The 20,098-nt window shown below is 38.5% G+C and overlaps 1 long non-coding RNA gene across 1 annotated transcript; it reads right to left on the bottom strand.

Annotated features, from left to right (window-relative positions):
- Positions 1-17,282: 17,282 nt before the first annotated feature.
- Positions 17,283-17,903, bottom strand: LOC136244967 (uncharacterized). The gene is made up of 4 exons (XR_010695673.1): positions 17,785-17,903; positions 17,649-17,713; positions 17,448-17,593; positions 17,283-17,386 (listed from the first exon to the last, which is right to left on the bottom strand). It is a non-coding gene; the product is annotated as an uncharacterized lncRNA (long non-coding RNA).
- Positions 17,904-20,098: the final 2,195 nt, after the last annotated feature.

A 20,098-nucleotide genomic window follows, 5' to 3' on the forward strand; every position in this document is an offset into this window, starting at 1 on the left:
TCGATTTCCACCCCAAGAAGGCAATAGAATTTACTGCCACTGTTCAAGTGAGCGTCAGTCCACCAAGTAACAGCAGTTAGCAAATTATTTTGAAGATGCCAATTTTTACGTTAAAAATCTGCAAGAGATCAGTTATTTGTTCCATTCATACAAATCTCTTTAATCCTGTATTGATCGTACAAGATTTGATAATTACTCACTTGTGATAGTAATCTATTCTTCCAACTCGTTTTCGCTGTCGGTGAAACCCCTTAGGCTTTTCAACTGCTCCAAAGCTACGCGGGTTCCTGTTATAGTACCACTCGGAGCATCCCTCCTGTAGTGGCGCCTTACCCCATTGTGATAGTGGAGTAATTTTAGCTAGTTCTTCTCTGTATGGTTTATCTGCAGGTTTCTTCGTCCTCATGAATGGTCTACATGAATGTAGCAGTCTTATAAATTGTACACGTGAAGTCATCTTTATTCTAATTATTTCGTCCACTGAACTCGTAGTCTCGTGCGCAGACCATATTATGTGTAATATCTATGGTCGGGCGCACGAGACTAGAAAGAGAAGCTACTTCGCTTACAGAGGGTACTACTATTAGCTGAGGCTGTGATCGAGTATCAGCCGGGCCTCGGTGTCGGTTTTCCGAAGATGGACAAGGAGACACAAGAGCAATCTGAAGAAGTCGAGGATGATTCGTCCTCGGATTCGTCAGGTGAGTTGAGGTTCAAGTGTATGTACGCTATATTAATGAAAGAATTAGGGTAGCAAAAGCGGTCAATGCCTAGAGGGATTTACTGTTACAGGTGTACTATCAAGTTCTTATCCCCTATTAGGAGATCCCAGTTGTCGCTCCTTTATGCCTGTCAATGCACTAATGGTCTGGGCATATAAGGACCTTATATGTTGACATAATTGGTCTGGCCGGACCACTTGTGCTTGCATAACTGGTCCAAGGGGACAACTTGTGCTAAAGCAAAAATGGTCCGGGCTGAACAAAAAGGTCTGCATTTGCTACACAGTTATAATTATAATCATGGTACATATTAGAGCTGGGCGATATACCGGTATTGTTAGTAATCTGTGATACCAAGAGTTCATAATAATATATATACTGAGGAGAGTATCCTACTCTCATATATCCCTGTAGAAGGGTGTATTATGAAGTTATGACATAACGACAAGATGTAGCGGTTTGTGACGTAGAGGAAGCCATAAAAGTGCAAGAATCATTAGCAGCGTTTCACACTTGCGATGCTCAAGATAGCCGTATTCGCGAATGGCCTAGTAAGAAACGCCTACGAAGCGGTCTTAACCCATGAAGGAACGATTGTAGTTGGGTGAGAAACGCTTAGAGCTGGAGTTAATTTGGTTGCTAGCGACATTGGTAGGCACGCGTTCAATTGATACCATGTTCAACTAATGACATCATTAATTATACAAAGAAAAACGGATGAACTCAGAAGTGTTACATCATAACTTCACGATACGCCCTTCTACAGGGGTATATGAGAGTAGGATACTCTCCTCAGTATATATACAGTGGAACCTGTGTTACGGTCACCTGGATTAAGTGGTCACCTCTGCATAACGGCCATGGACACGAGGTCCCAAATATTTTCCCATACAAATGTATGTATTGTTGTCTGCATTAACGGCCAACCAAGAATTCGCTTATGAATCACTGTATACATAACTTTCTCCTTCATATAGGGTCGCTACCTTTTATGGTGGCTTGTTAAGCCAACTGTCTGGCACCACGGCACCACTTCAAATAATGCACAATTATCACACCTCCTGCCTTTCAATGAATACTATATAATCTATCAGGCTTCATTGCTTAAGTGTATTCAATAGCTATAACCAACATTCATAACAAGCTCACCTTGTCCTTTCTGTGCTAAATATTACTGCATTGCGGTTGGCGCGAGCCTCTTAATAATAATGACTCATTTATAACGGCCATAGCCACTGAATGCTGCTGACCACCTTATACAGGTTTTCTCTATAACAGCCACCTGTATATAAAGGTCAGATATATCTGGTCCCAAGGTGACCATTATAGACAGGTTCCACTGTATTATGAACTCTTGGTGATACTTAAGTCATACTGGTTTTGATACCGCCTGTTTTTTAAAGGAGGCCGTAAAATACAGGGTAAACTCTGCAAGCTTCTTATTATTTGGGACGATAACGTGTGTATCGATTAGCGAAATGTGATATCGGGAGTGTGGTTGAAACATAGAGTTTTGTGACTTCTCTTACAGGTGACAATGTTTATTGTGCTGTTGTATAGACTTTGTGTGGTACCTAACTGCTATGTGGGTTATAGTCTACGGTTTCCTTGACTTTTTTTGCTGGTTTGTACATATGCTTTTACCTTTATGAAAGCCCAGGCAGTGGAAGGTGAAAAAGTCGGGAGAGGTTAGCTCAAAATTATTTGAGGGTTGTATGGAAGCTGGAGGCTTGTTCATGGTTGCAGTGATTACAGCAGTGGCTGGCATAGCTACTCAGCATACTCCTTTCAGAGTCTGGAGGCATGCCCCCCTAGAAAAGTTTTGAAAAGTAGGTACCACGAGATTGAATCTGGTGGCACTTTTTGTTTGCTAAAGTATTGTAAATCTTTCAGGTACAACATAACATACAATGAATCCTTCCACTATAGTTATGATATAATTATAGCTACCAGTTTGGAAACCATGATGATATTTAATCTCGTGATACACTCATGACATCACACAAGCTAATTATTGGAGGAGCTCTGCCCCTCTCATCTGAAAGTAGGGGGGTTCCAGCCCCCCCTTCTGCCACCACTGCTACAAAGGATGCCACTGCTTGGATCTGATTTATTTAACGGAATTTTCTACTGACGGATGTCTTCAGCCTGCATGCCAGACCCTAGGGTGTTATTACAGTATACCTAGTTATCCCATGCTATTCATTATACATGCAGTTAAGTAGATACAGGTCTTATTTCCTTCCTCTATATGTAGGTAATCATGAGGATGTAGTGGTTTTGGGATACTGTATTAGCTGCTTTACTGGCAAATGGGGGGAGGGACTGAATATTGCAGAATTGTTAAGGAACATATAGATGATATAGAGCCTCAGTTTGTGCAGAGTTGTCAAAGTAAAGATGCTGCTGTTACCAGGAATTGTCTCAAAGAAATAAAGAAATAATGTTGCAAAACTATATAGAAGTGTGTGTTTCGCTAATGCCACCATGTTCCATTTAAAGCGATAAGCAGAAACCTTGTCATTTACATGCAGCTATCAGCCTATCTGTCCTTACACAGAAATTCCCATCCAGAGCCACCTACATTTTGTACTATGAAATGACTCAGTCGATGTGTCACTGTGTGTGTGTGCGTACGTGTGCGTGCCCAGCTGACCCATGCATGCCATGCATTGTAGCTATATACAAACACGGTATTTATCATGACACATCAATCATAACTATATTGATACTTTTGATAGCAAGCTACATTGTGTACTTATAGTACGTCAACATGTTGGTACACTTTTCCTTCCAGTACAGGTCGTACCGTAGGCACTTCTTTACTTTTTAAGTCTATTATGACGTCAAAATGAACAGAAGAGCTATGAGCCAATTGCATATGAGTAAAAAATTTTCTGAATAATTTTCTTTGAAACTTGGGTTAGTAGATGCTGCACAACATATCCAGTGATAATCTGTTTTGCTGGGTTTTTCTGTCAAAACATACAAATCAGTCCCATAAAAATCAGCAGCAGCTTGTAGTTCAACTTGAGTTGCCCAAGTGCCAGGTTTGGCCATATGTTTCAAGTGATGAGCCATGGAATTATTGAACAAAAGGGTGCTGTGCACATCTTGATTGGCAGTGATATGAGAGCATAATTTCTTCCGTACATTCATATGATAATCTTCATCTCCATGTACATACACTGCTACACTTCTAAAAAAGCAGTTGCCATCTGGCAACACATTTTTTATCATCTTTCCTTCTGTTAGCAATTTTCTGGTAATATTAGATATGTTTGCTGATGACAAATATCTGGGTGGAATTGGATCATCAGGAAAGTTTCCACATTTTGTGAACATCGAACCAGTATAAACAGCCTATAAATTTAGTAAATCAAAGCAATGTTGAAACTTTATAGTAAAACACCTTCATGATCTCATCTTTAGAGAGTGAAAACTTCTCCTGCTTTGTTTCCAGGAATGCTTTATTCCCTACAGAAAAACAATTTAAATAGAGTATCATGAACCACGATAGTGGGTTCATAATAGGGATTGCCCATGTGTTTTGCAAAAATCCTAATAGAACGCACACCTAAAACCACCTTGAAAAGCATCCTTCAGCTCAAAACAACCCTCTGGTGGTTCTTTGCAATGAGTATAGGTCCACTAGTAAGTATCAAGTGAAAAGGAAACAGTTTGTGTATTTCAGACAAAACTGAAACATGCCAGTTTGTTCATATTATTATTATTATTCTTACTAGGCCTGGGGCACATACAACCAAGTACAACCACCAATGGGGCAAGTACAACAGTGCATGACCAGCGCAGAATGTGTGGATGGAAAAGATACACATAGCTACAGTAAACTTAAGCGATGCATGCAATCACAATCATGCTGGTCTGCTACTATTACATTGTATTGAATACCTGACCATGGAAGACCACATAATGCATTGTCACCGCCCCTCCTCCACGATTCTCACAAGTTGAGGTGCAAGTGCATGCTCTCATATCTACAGTATTGAATCTCATGCCTGCAAGCAATGAAGCTTATACATCCATTAAACAGTCCTAAAATTATAATGTTTAATGAGATTAAGACATGCATGGCTGCTGAAGTTTCCAAAAGCAGACCTCAATGGTTAAAGAAGCAGGGTATTTCACTAGAAACTATTATCTGAGTTTTTTTAATATGAGCTGGCCATATGTCCTAAAATGATAACATGATCATAGTATACTACAAGATGAAATTGAATTTTGGAGAACAAACGGCTGCGTGCAGCTGATCACTGTAAAAGATGGCAGTACCTTCAATAGGATAAAAATCCAATACCAGAAAATAAAGGATATGCCACCAAGAAAAAGTACAATTCCATTGTGTGGTAGCATTGCAGACTGTAACTATGTGTAGACACAATAATATAGTTTACAGTATGTAGGTATATAAACAGCAGCAAGCACAACCACACAGCAATTATCAGCCTAAGGGCACATTTTGTGTATGTAGTGTTTGATATCTCAATCACGTTGTATGGGATGTAATTACGGCAATGTTTATAATTTTTGTCTCAGTAAAATAATGCATGGTGATGACAAAACAACGTAAATTAAAAAAACAAACAAAACCACAATTGTTCTAATCAACAAGAATACGGCTTTCCACTAAATGCAGCTCATTGTAGACAGCAGGAAGCTCTGTTGACTAGCTTTCTGCTCCCACAAATAGCCAGAACGTAATAGTGAAAACGACAAAGCACAGCGTATCCAAGAAAGTGTCTGGCTAGAGATATTGTGCTTCTGTGATAAAGTGATCTCACTCCTGGCACTGAAAGGCTTCAGGTTGAGAGCTATGTATTTTCACACACAAATTTATTAGCTGAAAACTGTGCCGGCGTTAACGTTCTCCACACAATGGCTTGCCAGGGCCAATGCAAAACTACTGGTAGCTGAGTGCCAGTACATTAATGGTGTGGCAATGGCATAATGATATGTAACACAATACTGTAGAACATCATGCAGTTTATACCATAGAACTGTAGCTATGCAGCAATGTATTATTGACACTGAACACTGGAGATGGAAATAATTCAGCTAGCAAGGATGAACAGAAGTACTACAAATACACAACAAACAATCATGTTAACATACTCTTAATCTTGTTCATCACCTGTAATGTGTCCACTGGCACCTGGCATGGCGACTTGGAACTCAATGTGCCACCTGAACGTACTTGTAACCTTGTTATTATACGTTTGTGCCTTTTGTGCCTTGGTTCACAGGCGAATCGATCCCTGGTTAGTTTATGTCTCTAGGCCTCATAGTTTTCTCAAACATTAATTATTAATTCATTATTTATTTATTTATGATGTAATTGTAACCGCATTTCATATTATTCTTAGTACTTGGTTGTATAATTATTCATAATATTATTATTATTCTTTCACAGGCATAGCGAAGTTTACAAGGAGAATCCTGGGATAAAAAGTAGCAAGGCTTGCTGAATGGATCATTGTGCGTGTCCATGACCTATTTTTCATTTCGTTTTCGGATGGAAACAGCCCAAACTGGACCGTTTCTTCTTGCCAAAATGCCATTACGCTCGAGAAGCCGTACAAGATCATACTCAGAATTAAGTTTTTTGGTGTGCGCTGCTTGTGGCTAATAGAATCTGTCTTTATTAAACTCAGTATAGGCAAGGAAGCTTAATCTGGGCTGATAACTTTGTTGTAAGGTGGCTTTTTTTCGCTCCGTGATTATTGTACGTGGGCGGGTTATCCAGATTAAATACTCTAATAGAGCAGTCATGTAAATACTCTAATAATGCAGTCAAGTGTATAACAACAATCCTTGCACTGAATTTGACAGCTATTAAAGGCACCAGTAATGTAAATTGTATCTCATATTGGGAAACTCTCAGTCTGTATGCACATTGCAATTTGATCAGTTTCATGTTTGTACTGAAACGTTGACAGCATTACTATGCAGAATGCAAAATTACACTATTCACCACAGTTTTCATTATCAATCAAAGACATCCATGTTAATTTGTACACATGATATTGTAGTCAATAGAGTGAGAAGATATGGCTGAGGAGATGATGTGTTCCAACAACTTGCAGCAAATGATATAGGTCTATAGTTTGATGGATTAGTACACGGGCCTTTCTTGTATACTGGTGTTACATATGCCCTATTCCAGTCTGAAGGGAGTTCACCCTGATGTATAATGCAGTCAAGTGTATAACAACAATCCTTGCACTGAATTTGACAGCTATTAAAGGCACCAGTAATGTACATTGTAGCTCATATTAGGAGACTCTCGGTCTGTATGCACATTGCAATTTGATCAATTTCATGTGTGTACTGAAATGTTGACAGTGTTACTATGCAGAATACAAAATTACACAATTCACAACAGTCTTCTTCATAATCCATTACTGAATTAATAAAAAGTACACAAACTAGATGAATAAAAAATTGGAAATTTTAAAATAGGAATAAGGATCGCTGAAAAAAGCTACAAAACAAGAAGGGATCGCTGGGGTGGTAATGTAAACCACAAATCCCTATTTTGACTCTCTGTCGGTGGTAATGCAAACCACAAATCCTTATTTTGACTCACTTCAAAATGACAGAGCATGTAAGTAAAGATTTATGACAGAGTCAAAATAGGGATTTGTGGTTTACATTACCACCCCAGCGATCCCTTCTTGTTTTGTGGCTTTTTTCAGGGATTAAAGTTGTAGTAAAGAAAAAGGCTGGCCATAGCAACCTTGCCAATTGTAAATAGAAGTGATATTATACAGTACGATAGTACTGACCACAGAATATTGGGCATGGCCCATGATAAGACATCACCCAAAAACCAGCCTCGCTTTTCCCTGATGACGATGAAACGGTTTAGGTTAAAACTTAGCCTTCCAAAAACAAGCCTTTAGATTGACTCAAAACACTTTCAACAAGTTGCTATGAAATTGTTTAAATAGAATTCTCTAGTGACTTGCTGACTTACGTAGTAACTGACTGATGCCTTCAGACAAGTGTAACTCGATAGCAATGCTTGATTTTTTCACTGTTTGATATCGCTTTAGCCGGACACATGCCTTTTGGTATATCGTAATTCGTACAATGCATTCTTCATGGACTTACCAGTGTCCTCCTTTGTGTCTCATTCATCTTTGCTGATGGCAAAAAGTGTCAATTTGGCAGTAGCTAGTGCATGATACATGTGGCTTTCCTTCGCAATGAAAATTATGCATATTTTTCATAGTGGCTACTTTAATTGCAGTGGTGCTTTTTGAACAGTCCTTGATTCGTACAGTAATACTGTGTAACGAACATAGCTGATAATTAAGTGTTACAGCGTAATGGATACTTTGTTTTTCAGATGATAATTGATAGGGACGCCATTTCTTTCTTTTGATGTGGTATGTGTGAGTTCACCAGTCATAATAATTTTATTTTACAAAAAAAAGTTAACAAACAAGTAGAGCTGGGCAATATCACAATCTCCTACCAGCGATATACACCACCTGAAACATCACGATGAATATCACAATATCCATACTTAAGTGGTATAGCAAGAATACTTTCATAAAGAACACTTTTTTTTGGACATAATTTGACTGGCACTTCCATCTAAGAGTTACATTGATATGTGTAAATATATAGAATTACACTAAATACAGAAAACTACTGAAATACGATATTGCAATTTGAAGATGATATCAGAGGTAAATATCCCGATATACGGTAATATCGTGATATTGCCAAGCACTACAAACAAGTACACAAAAAATTAGAATGTTCAACTAGAGTAGGGACCATAGCACATCGGAAAAAAAGTACTTGGTCATTGGTTTTGCTAGTGACTTGGCCTAGCTAACCTAGCAGAAGAAAGCTGATAGGATAAGGGAGAAAACTGGCTGCTCCTAGTCTGGGGATACAATATACCACTTAAAGCACTGCCTATGCTTGTGTGTACAAAAAATACAGCACTCAGGGGAAGGGGGGAGATCTCGAGGCAAATGCAACACTCAGCTTCACCTCGTGCTGTATTAGCCTCTCAACACACCCCCTCATACTGTATTTTCCGTACACACGTGTGGCGGTGCTTTAACTATAACATAAAGCACATTTTGTGGGCTATAAAGTACTCTTTGCCCTAAAGTGTACTTTTTGAGATATAAAGTACACTTTCTTTGATCTCGCCCACCCAAAGATACTCTCCATGAACACGAATGCCGTTATAAGTTAAATTTGTTTTTTTGTACCACATTCATGTGTTACACAATGCATTCCAATAAAAAAAACAGAATATGCAAACAAGTCAGATTTTCAATCAATCAGCAGGTCATATTAACTGAGCTCTGCCCAATTATAAATATACTGGTAGACATTTAAAAGTCTTTCGTTATCTACTGGTAACAGTAATTACCTGCCTATTAAAGAGTGATAATAAATACTTACAGGTTTGCAGTTAAGCCACTGGTTTATCAAGTATTCTTGTAATTGCAAGTTTTCTTTGTACCAGCTCAATGTTTGAATCTGTGTTAACATCTCATCAAATTTCTCATCTGTGTGACAATAAAGTTTATAACACAGTATAATACTATGCTCATAAAATTTATCACTAAGCATATAACAAGGTTCTAAATGATGATTTAACTGTTGCCTTATCTTCAAACTTTACACCATTTGATGATTTGTTTATCCATCTTTCCATTGCCTGCAAACTATGGAAGTCACACACCAATCGAAAACACTTTGGATGTACCACACCAATAGCACCTAGAACAGTTCCAACTCAAAGACAATTAGCCATGTTAGTGAAACCATACCTAATTCTTGTGAGCTCTTATCAGTCATGAAGAATTTTGGACTCCACCGTGGGTTCCACTGCTTAATAATCTTAAGCCCTTCAGCAATAAGCTCCTCTGTTTCATATTGGGGAATAATAGTGCCAACAACTCTACCTATTCCAATTGATGTCTTGACAACAAGGAAGTAACAAGGAAATCCATATCTCAGAGTTTTATAAACTCCATCCATGCAAGTAATTACGTTACCATAACATTCTAACCATTCTTTCTACTTTTTAGTTACGTAGGTAAACAAGTAAAAATGAGTCTTCCTTACTAAGATCAATATCTTCAGCTGTCTTCAAAACGCTAACACTTTCATTTATTTCAGAAAGTAGGTTTTGATTCCTAATAGTGAACACACAGTAGTGAAGTATAACATTTTAGAGTACAAAACAATAAATTGTGTCATGATAGTGATCATACAGTATCATTACAGTAAGTTATACCCTTAAACATAAACCAACAGTACATGCAGTAAAGCATTCAGCTGAAGTAAGATAAAATGCATACAGAGTACAGCTTAACTGTAGGTTTTATTCTATATAACACACACACAATGGCTGCATTTAGCACAAATGCTGCACAACCAACACCATATACAGGTATGCATGTTTTTCGGAAAATGATTCAAGAAAACCAGGCACGCATCCCAGCCAGCTACAGGCCATGATGCCAACTGTGGGCATGAGTTGGCTACAGGCATGTGCCTGGTTAAAAACTGTGGGTATTTTATAGGGTTATAGGCACATTCCATTGGCCCAGTGGGAACACAAAAATGGTCCACACTCCTTTATTTTTCTCATACTAGTTCAGTTTTGTGGAATACACTTTAATAGTGCGTTTACACTAGTAGCTCGGTACGCTACGTTTTAAGTGTGCGTTTACATTGGTAAGGAAATAATCGTGTTGGGCAAGTTTATACATAAGCACGCGATGGCTAAAGTATCGTCCTACGAGATGCCTTTGCTGTTTTCAAGCTGTTGCTGTCATACAAGTTATCAACAATCCGTTTGAGGGACAATATCAGCGGCTACCGCTCAATGGACAGCTCATTTCAAGTCGAACGTGGTAACTGGACTTTGTTTCACATTTGGCCTTGGTAGAAGCCATCATATTTACGTACAGCAGCCAAGGATATAGCAAGGTTTGTTTCAATTTGTCTACCGTGCCGTGCCGTGCCGTGCCGTGCCGTACCGAGCCAGCGCGGTTGAAGTAGCAGGGCCAGGTGAGCCCGGCACGTAACGGTTTGGCTCGGACCGATATCCGTTTACACTAGCAAAATTAAGCGTACCGTGCCGTGCTGTACTTTACCGTACCGTGCCCAACTGCTAGTGTAAACGTACTATAAATGGTTGGCCAAGTGGTATGCTACTGGTGGAACAGTAGATGTCTGGGTTAGGCCAGTTTGGCAGAGATCTATATAGATTTTGAATACTTATGAAAACCCTAGCTAACCCCATTATGAACCACTAGCGTGGTATTGTACAATGTGCTTTGCAATCTAGCAACAATACATTTTACACATTTTAGAACAAATCATTGCTCACGTGCAGTACTGGATATTACAAACAGTTGCAGTACAGTAAAGGTCTTTTGTGAGCATACACATTTCTGAAAATTTTATGTACATATGGGATAGCTTGTAGACTAGAAATACCACTTGCATGTCAGCTTGAATGCAAACTTTGGACCATCAAGTGAGGATAAAACAAAGCAGATATAATACTGTACGGTTTATTTGAAGGGAAAATATCTGGTGTGGGAAACTTTTGCATGATAGCTGCTGATAGTTGCTTGCCAAATACTCCAACAATAACATTTTGATAGAGTTCTGACAGAACTGCCAATACAAAATTTAGAGTTGTCAATACAAAAGCTTTTCCTCCATAGCCACCAACTGCTATTCTGATTATACTGGTAAGAACACAATTATTATGAAATGCTTATAAAAGGTCATAAACTGCTAGCAACCTGCTACGTTTATACATATATACTGCATATATGCATGATGTAACTTACTGTTCTCCATAAGTGATATACTTTTCGTCTTCAACCAATGCATCAGATTTTTCAATAATAGCCTTGCTTTCTTCACCTAATAAAATGGATTTGCCTTCTTCACCTGATGAAATAGTGCTGTCTCTTTCTCCTAAGTTGTCTCTTTGACTTTATGAAGTAGAGCCGTCATTATTACCAGAGTTGTCTTTTTCATCTGAAGAAGTAAATTTGTTAGAAGCCATCTTGTATTCACGAAAGAAAAAATTAAGCTGATTTTTGTCTTTTTCTTCACATAGCAGGTGTAATACAGCTCCTTGGTCAAATTGTGAATTTCGTTCTTGGATAATAGCCTTCTTCACCATAATTCGTACATCTTCAGCATTGGGATAGTATGCTCTATTGAACAAAGATGGCTCTTTGTCAATCACACCAGTCTCAATGTCCAGTGGTATAAGTTCGTTATTTACCCACGTTTTCAAAGCCATTCTAAGAGCCCTTTGATTCAAAAGTGAGTCTTGCACCAATTCAGATACTTTAGCCTCTATCTGTTGCAAAGGTTTGAGGCAAATTTGATCTGCTACAGATGAAACATCATGAGAATGAGCAGAGTTCATTGGTACTTTAATTTCAAGGACTTCGGTTCCATTGGACATTTTTAGTAACCGCAAACAAATGGCTGCTTCACAGCCAAGCCTTCTTGTTCCAATAGCTCGTCTGTTTTTCTTTGACAGTTTCAAAAGCTAAGTGTATACAACCAATTCATGGAGTTAATGGTGTTCTAAATGAAAGTATAACATCCCACAAAGATCTTGGGATTATATTTGACAATCACCTAAAGTTCGGCAACCATACTACTGAGGTTAATCACCTTCTGGGAGTTAAGAAATATTTTGATTTCTTGGAGCCTGACATGTTGGTGAAGCTATTCACTATATCAGTACGACGTACCTCCTGCACTTGAGTATGGCAACTCTGTTTGGGGACCAGCATTTATTCTGGATCAAAAGAAAGACTGAGAAAAGTGCGACATAGAGCCACTCACTGTTTACCAGATAACTCTTATGATGAAAGATTATGTACATTGCAGTTACCATCGCTATACATCAACTACTTAGAGTGGATCTAATTCTATTGTACAAAATGTGAACAGTTATTTTAGCTCAGACTTTGATACCTGCTTTACCTATGCAAACACCACGGGTGTAACTAATCACTGGACTGGACTACTGGACTGGAACACTGGACTGGACTACTGGACTGCCATATTTTTGGTTTCTACACATTCTGAGGTTGGTTTTATTGATTCTTGCTAGCTAAGGGCCTTCAGAAAACTTGCAGTCTGATACTAAAATGATGAGTGTGAGGAGTGGAGTAAGCAAAAACTGACTTCTCACTACTTGTTATGCTCTACAGCATTTATATGCTTCTTAGTATTGTGTTTTGGAGATTGTAATATATGAAGGTTAATGTAATTAACCGGAGTTAATGGAAGAAGGTCACTGATAATATATGGTGTGTTTATATTAGAATATCCAGCACATGCGCAGGCCAATCTTACCTTCTCACCAGCAAGCGTGTCCCCACCCACCCATCCCATGATCAATTCCATCTAGGAAAGTAGCTCTAGATGTGACAGGGCAGGGAGCCCCCTGAGGGTCTCCTGTTTACCCCCAGACATGATAGTACATTGTAGTGAAGTATGATGTCTGGTAAGCGCTAACTAAGGTGCTAATTGCTGATTTGTACAACTGAAAAGGGAATTGTAATGTCATGCAATCCGGGACCTCCTCCAAATATATCCTACCTAGGTGACAAGCAGCTTTGGGTATAATGACAGACATTAAATAGCAATAGCTAACCAAAAATCATTTTACTATATTTGTACTGCCTATGATACACTGTATTCTTGAACTAAATAGCTCAGACCCCTGGGACACAACCAATCCTTCCTAAGACAATCTATTGTTGCTAAATTCATTCCTACATGCAATATACAAACTCAATACACAACTGTAGGGTTTTTCTGCTATCATGATTAGTTCTTACATGTGCTGGTTGGCGTACTATAATATGATGTAACCAAATTTATTAGCATTGTACAAGCTTGCTACTATCTCCCAAGACATTATCATTGGTTAACCATAACTAACACATTCCCTGCAGCATACTGATAAGGAGCACAGGTATATGTACTATAGAAGAACATAATAAATAGAGGTAAAATCACTAGAAGTCAGTTTTTGCTTACTCCACTCCTCACACTCATCATTTTAGTAGCAGACTGCAAGTTTTCTGTAGGCCCTTGGCTAGCAAGACTCAATAAAACCAACCTCAAAATGTGTAAAAACCATAAATACGTCAGTCCAGTGTTCCAGTCCAATAGTCCAGTCCAGTGATTAGTTACACCCCAAACACCACTAAGGGTACATGAATTTATAAACTATTTAAACCTTTTTCAAGAATGAAATGTAGGGCCGATTATTTCTTCAACAGAATTCTTAATGACTGGAACAGTTCACTTGACTACGTTATGAATCCAGATACAGTGAATAGTTTTAAATCTGTTGGACTCTCACTTAAGATTTAATTTCGTATAGCTATATTTTGTGTTGACCCATATAAAGGTATTGCCTTTACAAGTTACTAATGAAAAATGAAGAAAACATAATTGTAGTTATTGACTGCATGTATAGTGAATAGCAATAAATAATATAAATAACAATACCAGTTGGGATAACTAGGTGTACTGTAATACCCACCCTAGGGTCTGGCATCCTTTGTAGCATGGAATTGCTCACCAGGGCAGACTTAGTACAAAAAAGCTTGGTTACTCACGGAAACCATATAACCCACGTAGCAAATAGGATACCACACAAAAAGGTATATACAACAGCACAATAAACATTGTCACCTGTAAGGGAAGTCATAAAGCCCAACCATGCTTCCGAATCACATTTCGCGGTCAACTAATCGATACGCACATGATTGTCCCAAATAATAAGAAGCTTGCGGAGTTTACCCTGTATTTTATGGCCTCCTTTTTTAAATACCGCCATACCGTCTGGGCACTATGGCCTCCCTGTGGGCTTGTTTCATCCCTTATTTAGAAGGTAACCAGACATGAGACAATGTTTGTAGGCAGGTGCTGATGTAGTCAACTAACCAAACTATGTAAACAAGTTTGTTTGTGGTAATTTGTACCTGAGGTTTACTGAGCTACCATGGGCATTTGGTGCTTTTGTTGAGATAAAATGGCAGTTACTGTAATAACAATGGCTTTACATTAATACCGTGATATTTAGAATACTGTGATACTTTTTATGGAAGGTATACCGTTTACTATTTTTCAATACCGCCCAGTACTAGTACATATATATATGTTAACACATCATCGTCAGAACCTTCACTTAATAGCTACAATAGCTACAGCTACATAGTAGCTGTGACTCGTCGGTTTCGATTTTTTTGTTGTGCTTACACTTGCAGCCAGGGGCAGCAGAGAAGGAGGGCTGTATCCCCTGTCAAAAAGATTAGCCCCTCAAAAATATCTGCGGCATTAGCAATAATCGTGCTGGTTGTATATATTAGACCAAATATAGCTGAGATCAGTATACCCAAATAGAGTAGTCACCCTAATACAGCAGTCAAATAAATAATTAGCTACTAGAATCACTCTCAGGTTCAATCTCAGAGGATCTAATTTTCAAAATTTCCTGGTGGGATGAGAGGCATGCTTCCTACCTCCCCCCAGGTTGGCATGTTTTGCATGCTAGTGTGCATCCCTGGAAAAGTCTACCTGCCTCCAGTCCCCCCTAAATAAAATTGCATCCTCCACAATTGTCAGGTGTTGCATGCAACAGCTTCTGCCCACTTTGTAAAATAGTCCATGATTGTTAGGATGTAGTGATTTCCTGCTAAGCAATTGGCCTAATGAAATCTACTCCCAATTGGTACCAGGGAGACTTCACTGGGACTGGGTGCAATGCTGGAGCTATGTTTTTAGCTTTCTGTGACATGTTGACATATCACATCGCTGAACTATTTTTTTTGTACCTCTAACCACACCTTTCCATAAAAATCTTTCTGTGATCCGTGCTAAGGTCTTCCTCTAGTCAAGATGTCCTGATAATTCTTCTACGTGGCATGCTTGAACAATTCTAAGTTGCTCCTTTTGATCTCAAACTTCCCGCACCTTATTATCATCTCACCATCAGAAACGTAATTTCTCATAAAATGCTTTTGATTGATAGTAATGCCATCCCTGTACTGGTTATTGGTAACATATTGATACACGTCCTCTAGTAGTGTATCGTCATTATCACTATTCAACTCTCTGTTCAACGGTTGGTCCAATGAATCTCCGTCCAAGGCATGATCCATAATCCATCGTCCTGCACTCTCTTGCTACAGTTAATTACACTGCATGGTCACTATAACTAGTTTAGTTGACATCATGCATGAAGTGAAAGAGGAGCCAATACAACTAGCTACTAGCTAAACTTCTGGAGAATAACTGATTTTCCTGTGGAGAAACAGCAGACTGTGTGAGATATATAATTACGTGAATATCATGTTTTTATACTTGAAAGGGTATATGTGGATACACTTAGCGACCATACTTAGCAATACCTCATGAAATTTTAACCTGGACCATTTAATGGTAGGATCATTTTTATTGTCGCAATTGGTCCAGCTGGACTGTTCATGCACCCAGACACCACCGCCTACATCCTCTACATATGTGGCTCAATATGACACCCTCCCCTGGTCCTCTTTGCACAGAGTGAGGATCTAAACACTCTAGCATTCGAATACCTTGTCATAATGGGATTCTGCTGTTTGTTTGGACTGAAGTTTAGATTTTGCCTTAAATAATACACTGATGTAAATTGAGATAAGGGTGTAACTAATTGCTGGACTGGACTACCGGACTGACCTATTTTTATTGTTTTGACACATGCTAAGGTTGGATTTATTGAGTGTTGCTAGCTAAGGGCCTTCAGGGGACCTTCCTTCAGCCTGTTGTGGAATAAGCGAAAACTTTCTTCTAAGGATCTCACTACTTATTATGATCTATAGCACTTATACACTCCTTACTATTGTGCTGCACGGAATATGATAGCAATGGTTATCCAAAACTCAACTTACCAATGATATTCGTGAATAAAATAAAGTGATGCAGACCATCTGAGACACAGTCCTAGAACAATCTGTCTTACCCAATTACTACACAACTCTGCCATCATGGTAGTTCTTACATGTGCAAGCTGGCCTATGCACAGTAAAAACAGGTGTGTTACAGGGGCGGATCCAGGAGGGGGCACGTGCCCCCCCCCCCTTAAAAAGATGTATATAAGATCGAGATACTCTAATAGAGCAGTCAATCACCAATCACTCTAATAAAGCAGTCACAGTGTTCATGGGGAAGTGTAGCTTACTTAGGAAGCTATAAATTACATAACACACGTGATATAATATATTTGATAAGGATAACTAGCTATTATTGTTGTGACCTTTTTTTTTTTTTTTTTTTGCTCTTCAACTTTTTTTCAGCAAGGTGCCCCCCCTCTTTCCAGACTCTGGATCCGCCCCTGTGTTAAAATAGCACATTTAGGTGTGCTAAAGTAATGTCTCCAGTTTTAGCACAGTGCACATGTGCTGTTTTGATAAGTGTGCTGTTTTAGCAAATTTAGTGTTACACAAAAGTAAGATAAAAAGCACACAGAGCATAAACAGAGTTTTGTAAGTAACCAAGTTCCATCTTTCTCCTACTGTAGCTATGTTAGTATTGTTGCAGGTATGTTGATCACCTCAAAACTACAAAAAGATAGTGGTACAGAGTGTAGCTACTACATACAATTAAGTTTTGATTCCTCACCTGTTAAAAGTTCAGTGATAGACATAACACTTCATTATAGCTGCCCAAAAATGATTTACGCAAGGCTCCAAGTGTAGAAGAATTGATACAGGATATGATGCCAAACCTAACGAAGAATAATGAGAACAGTTGTCACAGCTCAAATCCTGAGAAAAATATTGAAATATAAACACAGATCTTATAGTATGAATTTGATCACACATGGCATCTTTGTTAACGACAAGTTTTGCGACATTGTCTTGAGTGGTAGTCTGGCTTGTTTATTCCTTACAAACACTGTACACAGGGTACAGCACTTACATAGTGACATTTAATTGCAGTTGTAATGAACACTCACTTGATGCTAGGGCACTAGTTGAGCCTGCCTGAGTGTGCATTTTGATAGAGTGGTACATTCATACAGTATGATATATGAGGAAATCGTCACTGCTCAATATCTGAAAAACAATATTGTAAAGATAGGTTACAGTTTGAATATTCATCACACCTGGTGTCTATGTTAATGGCAATGCTGTGTGATGCTGCCCTAGCCATAAGTAATGATCTGGCTGTTTAGGTCCCTACAAACACAGAGTGGTTAAAGTATTGCTGCATTTACAGTGTACTCACTGGATTTTTGCACTGTCTGAGTGTGGCACAAACTGTTTAACTGTTGACAGAAAAACATGTAGACCATATAAACATTGTATTGTATTGTATTATTGTATTGCGAGTCATTTTGATATATTTTGAAGAGCATCAACTGTCAACAATCTCGTCCACTAAATTCACGACAAAAATTGGATAATTGCATTAAACTACAATCATTTGTATACAACGTTGCATATATTATGGCATCAGAACTACATTCACAAACAGCCATAACAACATGTTATTATTTATAACCCTATAGATAAGGATAGCCTGGTGGCAGACACCGGACTAAAATGCACTACAATTATACCTGTGAAACATACGGTGTACATACGTATACATACATACATTCACCCATATAATATATACTGTATATAATATGATGGCAGAGCATTTTGCAGAATATATTATTATTTAAACAGTTACGTGATCAAATGCTATATATTATACTGATAATGTCTTGCTAAATGTTCCAATTTGGTAAGCTGTATATTATCATTCAACAATTGAGTTAATTAATGAAGCATACGTTGAGGTTTTCTTAGACCTCTCAGGTGATTCCAATATAATCTCCTGTAAAAATAGGAGAAAACCAGCAGCAGGAGTGGATTTGGGATATTTTACATAAAATATATAATACGCTGCTAGCAGGGCGATTAACCCATCCACAACCGAGAAGCCATTGATGTCTACTTCAAAACAGCAGTTCCTTCTCTGCAATTATCAACCCTTGGCTGTTAACTTTATCATCGTTGTTTCTAAGCTTGAACAACCTTCTTATCTGAAAGTATGGATGGATAGAGGCTGAAAACCACACCTTAATGAATACCCCAGTTTATGACGAACACAATAGCACAAGTCCCATCTCCGTAGCTTGTTGCACTGGTAACTTATCAAAGATTAAACGAGTGCCTGCATTTTATTTTCCGTATAGCCACTGTACAAATAAATTCTTCTCACTGTCTACCGTTATAATAATATAATTCCAAAAGCATTCACCAGATAAGGTTGAAACTTTAACAGCCCATTGGTTTTTCCCTCTCAACAACAAAGGAATCATAAAATGAAGTGTGAGAAAAATGCAAACTAGCCGAGTTTTTGTTCCCAATTGAACATACAGGTATAGACAGGCCACATACAACACGACGCACGCACACACACACACGCACACACACACACACGCACACGCACACACACACACACACACACACACAACCTTATTGCTGGTTTGTACTGTACAGCAATATAGAGTCTCCAATCTTGTGATGTCATTTAGGATAAGGCACTGTACTGCAACAGTATTACTTCACATTACATACATTGCTCTGTAGGGTCAACCATGTGAAAATTTATGGAATTAAATATGCAAATGGAGACGTAATTAGAGCCAAAGGTACCATACAAATTGGTGAACTAGACCCATTTTTTCTATTGTTGTATTAGAGATGTATATGGAGATGAGAAGATTTTTAATGTAGAGGCACTAAATATTCTACAGCACAATGAACACATCAAAGCTATCGAACTCGAGCTGACGGGTCAGACACTGTGGCATGTCTTTGCTGACTTCTTTTGCCATGGAATGTTACATTTAAGGGTGCTAGCGCCTTTTTGAAGCCACACAAATGCTGTCGTTTTTACCTTTGATACAGGCAAAAAGGAAGCTACAGGAATCTAAACTACTGCTTCGAAGATTTACCTAACTTTCTACTATACAGAGACCAAAGTATAAGATTGTACCTTGTTTCATTCACGCGCTATAGTCCCTCAAAGTCAACCCATACATTTTTCTTATTCCGAGATACTAGCTGCTTGCACAGACATCAAATTCGCTGTGAAGATTCTTCAACAAACTTGTGGAAACTTAGCGCAGGGATTTGTCTTTGCACTTCTTCTTTCTTGAGTTATAAAACAAAGAGTGAGTGCCCGCGAGCAAACTTCAACTTCTGGGCCTTGTAACTTCATGCTGGATCACAACAATTATAATTCCATGCGCTAAAAGTTTGCAAATTTATCAC

This window comes from Dysidea avara, chromosome 14 (assembly GCF_963678975.1).
Source record: "Dysidea avara chromosome 14, odDysAvar1.4, whole genome shotgun sequence".
In the NCBI taxonomy this organism is placed as follows: domain Eukaryota; kingdom Metazoa; phylum Porifera; class Demospongiae; order Dictyoceratida; family Dysideidae; genus Dysidea; species Dysidea avara.